At 37.2% G+C, this 6,309-nt stretch overlaps 1 pseudogene; it reads right to left on the reverse strand.

The window, feature by feature from the left end:
* Nucleotides 1–1,538: 1,538 nt before the first annotated feature.
* Nucleotides 1,539–6,309, reverse strand: part of LOC107708602 (adhesion G protein-coupled receptor L2-like) — a 112,857-nt pseudogene continuing 108,086 nt past the window's right edge.

Genomic DNA, 6,309 nt, shown 5'->3' on the forward strand with positions numbered 1-6,309 from the left:
AGGTGCTGTGAAAAAGGGTTTAACCGATCCCTCAAAAAATTGGCACATTCCCATTTGGAATTCTGAGGTTTTCAGTAATAGGTGTAGTTTCCAAACTATCAGCTTCTGATACAGTGTCTCATTCCTTCATTCCTATTTACGCCTCTTATAGTATTTGAAACTTTCTGTACAGGTTGGAAAAAAATCAGATGTATCATGGCCCCAGTCATCTCCTGAATCAGGTTTGAGGTCACATTTATCATTGTTCTGCAAATTGTTGCAGGTGCAATACAGTCATTTCAATAGGAATCCACACAATTTGGAATTTTGCATGAGGGTTTCACAGATGTCGCAACTAGTTCAAATTGGTCTTGTGAACTAGCCACGTTGACAAACAGAAAACTGCTTGGTTTTAAAGTGACATCTGTGTGAGATGTTCTTCATACTGTACCTGAAAATGTACCTTTTTTTAGCCAACAAATTTTGACTAATGTGACCACATTTTTACAAGGCAAAATCAGCAAAACATATAATCCATTTGCTCCATTTCAGAGCTGGACATGGGTTTCTTTAAGAGACACTTGTTACTATGCTAACTCAACCGAAATGGCAGTTTAGTCCAAAAATCATTTCAATGTATGCTTTAAGAAAAGTCAATATAAAATAAAGACAGAAGCCTTTTTTCGCCTTAAATGAATATCCTGTTTCGCTCTAAAATACATCAAATTTGGATATTAAAATGGGTTACATGTTGACTTTAAAGTTTTGCTAAAACATAAAAAAATAACAATACAAATAACTAGCAACAGTTTATTTATATTGCAAGTAATTCATCAGGCAAGCTATGAAGAGATCTTAAGTTATTTTTCACATACTTCTAACAAAATTGTTTTGCTAGTTTGATGCCGCACTGAATGAGAATGATATATCTGCAAACAAGAAAAAATCATCACATTTATTCGATATCAAACAAGAGCTGAATGTACATCTGCAACGACAATGGGGTCTTAAAAAAGACTGAAGTGAATATCAACAGTTACATCACACCCACTTTCGTTCCAACCCTTTTTATTTCATACTTCATATAATAAATTATTTAGTGCCAAATACTGAGATATGTTTTTAAGACAATAACATGAATGTTATTGATCCCTGACAAAGTCAAAGCATTTTTTTAATCCAATTCACTCCAAATTTGTGCAAGACACAACTTCTTTTAAGCTAAAAAAACAAGGAAGCTTCTTTTTGCACATTTACGTTGGCAAAATACAACTTCCATGATAAAAATCCATAAGTGAACACATCATTCACAAGCAGAGATGTGGTGATTATGGGTTGAACTGGCTTTCTTTACACCTGGTACTGCAAAATAGATTTTTTTAGTCGTCATTCATACAACAGTTATTTGTGCAATAGAGAAAATATAAGGCCTGAGTCTGGGATATTAATTAATTCTTTTCATTTCCTGTATCACAGTCTTTCCAAGAAGGGAAGATTCACCTGCGAACTGGCTGGGAGAGTTTTCAAAGTCCTACAAAAATCAGACATTGGCATGTTTCTTTTTTTATATATATATATATACTGTACAAATCTTTTGGCAGATGTAGACAATGCCAGTCTTGACACTTTCCGCTCACTTCGAGAGTTTGACTAGACCATCAGTTCTGTTACTAAAAAACAATTGATTGTGCGGTTGACTAGTCCTCTCTTCGTGTCATCTGTGGATGGGAGGAGCAAAAGAAGAAAATGAAGGAAAGGGAACATTCTTGGCTCAGAGGCTGGTGATTAGCTGCATCTGTCCTTCGCTAGCCGGTTCTTCCTCTAGTGGAAGGCAGCCCTCGGGGAGCCCGGGGCCAATACAGCCCTCGCTAGTGCCTCGGCGGCTGATCTGATAGTAGGAAAGCGGTTGAGTCCCGTCTCCCAGGTCGGGCAAGCTCTTGTAGCATTGTTCCTCAGTTTCACTTTGGGCGGATGAGCAAGGAGAACCGTCGTCCTGTCCGCTGACAAGGTCGGGGGATTCGGAGGACTGAGAGTCTCTGAGATTGGGCATGCTTGTGTACAACGAGTCCCTGTTATTCGGCGAGGGCGCGTCGTCTAACTCTTTCGTGCTCTCCTCATCTTCTTCTGCCTTTCTGCTGTCCTTCTGCAGCCTGACGGCCTGTTGAGACGCCTTTTGAGCGCTGTAAAGAAGCGAATTAGTTCGTTGGGGCAAAAGCGGGGCCTCGAGGGCCTCCCGGTCGCTCGGGTGAAGGAGAAGAAGCTCCAGCACCGGGTGGCTAGAGGATGGCGGCAAAACGGAGGTGTCGGCAATTATGGTATCATCTTCACTCCGGTTTCTATTCCCGACACCCACGTCGAAGGTTTCCTGCGGACCCTGGTGGCTGTTGTCAGACGCCGGTTGGCATTTTGAGCTGGTTTGGTTTTGCGGTGGCCAACGAGGCCTCAGGTTGTTGTGAACCAGCTCGGAGATGATCATCTTCTCAAAGGCAGCGTCTTCCAGACGCAAAGCGTCAGCGGGCGGGCAGCACAATGCAGGGTCTTCGTAGTCGTCCTCTCGCAGTGAGTAACTGTTGTTGAAGTTGTCGTTGAGAGGGAGCGTGTCCATGGTGCTGACATCCCGGCTGTTGGTTAGCGAGTGCTGGCCTGAAATGAAAATTAAAAAAAATTCAGTACCACAAAGCTGCTGGAAATAAACAAATAGTAGGTATTTGTTACTATTAAGGACATGGGATTTCTCATCACACTCATTACATGCCAAATGACAACTAAAAATAATGTATTGAAACTAGGGCTGTCGATTTAACATGTTAATTTGGTGCGATTAATTATGGATAAAATAATGCATTCTGTACATCGTCTTACACTGCATGCAGTTGTAGGATGACGACTATGTGATGAAGCCTATTAGAATGCAGTTACATGCCCCTGAAATTCAAGATATGAGGGCAAAAAATGCCCCTGTATGGGTTTTTGTCTTATATTTATATCATATGATAGAGTTCAGCAATATCACACGAGCAAGAGTGCTGTTTTTTTATTTTTTTATACTGTTTTACATTTTAGACACAATCCTGTTAATATTGTCCGTTTTGCTCAATTTCACAAATGAAAATAGTTCTAAACAAAGAGCTTTATTTTTATTACTGAATAAATCCACGTTTCTGAACAAATCGAGTGAGCCTATGATTCAATGACTCATTCGACGTTCTTGAATGAATCAGTTGTTTGAACGAATCGATTGAATGATTGAGTGAATGGACTCGCTGATTAAGTGTCTTGCTGCCACTTACTGGTGGTTTAGGATCATATTTAGAGTAGAATTTAATTTTTCAGTTATTTCAATATTAGATATTTTTTTAAAAACAATACCGATTTATTTTTTGTAATGTTTATTCAAAGCTTTTCTCACCTAACACAACATTGACTTAAAATGATTTTTGGAGGGTAATTTCTCAGCCAAAATTGACGTGCAAATGACTTAATTTGAATAATTAATCTGCATCATGTATCTAATTAGATTACAATTTTTAATCTCTTGACAGCCCTAATTAAAACCTAAAATATTAAATTAAAAGAGTAGAGATGCATGTTACTGAACAGATACGGTTCAAACAAAACGTTCAATGTTTCATAAACTGATGTCTTTAACAGCACAGCACAGAGAATAAAGGCAGCCAAAGTACCTCTTTGCAAAAACACAAAGACCAGCATTCTTTTTTTTTCCCCCCACAGAAAAAGCATAAGCATAAATACAAAACATGCTGTAAATGTCTGCATCGAACACAACAGAGATGAATGGTGTTTATGGAGCACACAGATGTCAGACAACAGATCACAGACTGCAGGCAAAGGGTGCAAACACTCACATCATGTGTGTCTGCTCAGGCTAGCTGACCTGAGAACTGCCCATGTGCCAAAAGAAAAAGAGTGAAACAACGGCTTTTAAAAAAAATTGCAGCAAAGACAGAAAAGTGAGAATTCACTAAGCAGAAAGCTTACAAACTTCAAAGGTCTGAATTCAGTCCATCAAGATCCACCACACGTATTTCATTTCACGCACAATTTGAACAAATAAATAAAGAATTATGCAAACAATTTTAATGTGCCACACTGAAAGGCTGACATGATTTTCCCTCATAAATTAGGGTAAAGGAAAATTCTAAATGTAAGACTTATTTCTTTTTCAGTTCAAGTTTGAATTTGAATGGAATTGGCCAGGCCCCACAGGACGCTGAATTATAATTTGAAGTTGTCTACAAATGTTTTATGTTCATTATTATGACAGCCTGCTATTCCCTGATATAAATCTTTAGGTTCAACACAATCAAAACTATTAACAACTATTAAAAGTGGTTATTATAGTGATTCGAGCTATAATAACATACAATAAGTATGCTAATAATGCACATAAAAAGGAAGGTCAATTTATTGATACATTAAAAAAAAAAAAATTTGAAATATAAATGAATGAAAATGAAATGCTAATTTGCATAAGCGGTATTTCAAACACGTATCAATATCGAATTGTTGTGTAATAATAACACACTTATGGGGCGATTCATACTGAAATGAAAAAATACACTTTCAGCAATTATATTAATTTCTTTAGATTTGTTTCATTTGGAATTCTACTACATTTAGTTCAAATCTGAATTATGATTCTCCATCCTGTCCTGGTTGTTCCATACTTCTTGGGAGCTTTTTATTTTATTTTATTGTAACCTTCCTCTGATTTGTGTCTCGTCACAATCCTGTCTCTGAGCTCTGCAGGTTTTTTCTGGCTTGGTTTTTGCTCTGATATGCATTACATACATAGACAAGTGTGGTCTTTCTAAAATATGTCCAGTCAATTGAATTCAACAGATTCAGATTTACTCCAATCAAAGTGTAGAAACGTGTTATAGGTGATCCACAGAAATGCAATCAGCTTTTTTTTTTTTTTCTTTTTTTTAAATCAATTTTTCTTTCTTGCTCATCCCTATCTTTAGCACCATTCTTCCCAATTCAAATATTTATTCAAATTCAGGAATTGGAATTTAAAATGTATTCTCGATTGACTTTTGGAATGGTGGCCAGCTCGGTCATATCTAGATGAAAAAATAGAATCAATATTTTCATTTGGCTCAAAAACCATTTCAGTCAGAAACTGAAGGATTTGTGAGTTGACTTCAGTAGTGAGCGAATCTATCAGAAGGCTGAATGCAGGAGTAACAGGTGTAACACTCAAGCAATCTTTAAAAGAAATGAATAAATATTGATTACACTTTATTTTGATAGTCCACTTTACACATTCTACTAACTATAAGTAACTTAGTGCAACTGCATGTCAACTAATTCTCATTAGAGTATTTGCAGACTGTTAGGTTAGGGTTAGTAGACATGCACTTGCAAAGTTATCAAAATGAAATCAAAAACATCAAAATAAAGTGTTACCTGAATATTTTCTGCTTAGGCCTACAGTATATGAATGCATTAACATCTTAAGTCATAATTACAAAGCAGTATGAAAAAGCAGTATCTCTTGACTAATAAAAATAAATTGGTGATAGAAATCATACAGTTTATGAACTGCTGTTTCATGTGGAGCAGAAGATGGATTTAAATTTCTGTAGTTTGAAATAAACATAAGATGTGAAAAAAACATATCTGTGCTCTGCTGTGAAATAAGGCATCAAAGAGTTGAACGGGAGGAGAGAGAGACAACGAAGGACAAAAATAAAGCAAACAACCATAAAACATCATCTCAGCCAAGATTATTAGCATTTGTTTATGCGCTGGCAATGGGTTTAATCCAGTCAGGTGCTGTCTGGAGAAGAAGGCCAGAATTCTGTTGGACAAGCTGGAAAGCCAGGAGAAAGCCAGGCCAGATCTTTGATTGCTCAGTGTTGCACATTTACAAATGCTTTTCCTGCTAGTGTTTGTTTGTCTGGGTGGACTGTAAAGACCGAAGGTCTCAGTCTGAGCGAGCTGATCAGTTTCTTTTGTTCACTCCTTCTGCATGCAGAGCATTCATGCTGCAGTCAGTCCTGAAACATGGCTATGAAGATATTACGCTGCCCCAAACAGAAATAAAACTCTTATCTTTCATTAGAGTGAAAGCATTTGTCCACATGTCCGTAAACAGCACTGAAACTGTCAGCATTCTAATGCATTTCTACACTATTTGAGAGACTAATAGTGATTATTCGTCATTTATTTCATTGTATGATGTAAATTTGCATACTCTACCATAAAACTGTTAAAGTACAGAATATCTGTTTTTTTAATACACACACTCACACTCACACAAACACACACACACTCACACTCACACTCACACTCACACACACT

This window comes from Sinocyclocheilus rhinocerous, unplaced genomic scaffold, assembly GCF_001515625.1.
Source record: "Sinocyclocheilus rhinocerous isolate Xijiao unplaced genomic scaffold, SAMN03320098_v1.1 scaffold25, whole genome shotgun sequence".
NCBI lineage: Eukaryota > Metazoa > Chordata > Actinopteri > Cypriniformes > Cyprinidae > Sinocyclocheilus > Sinocyclocheilus rhinocerous.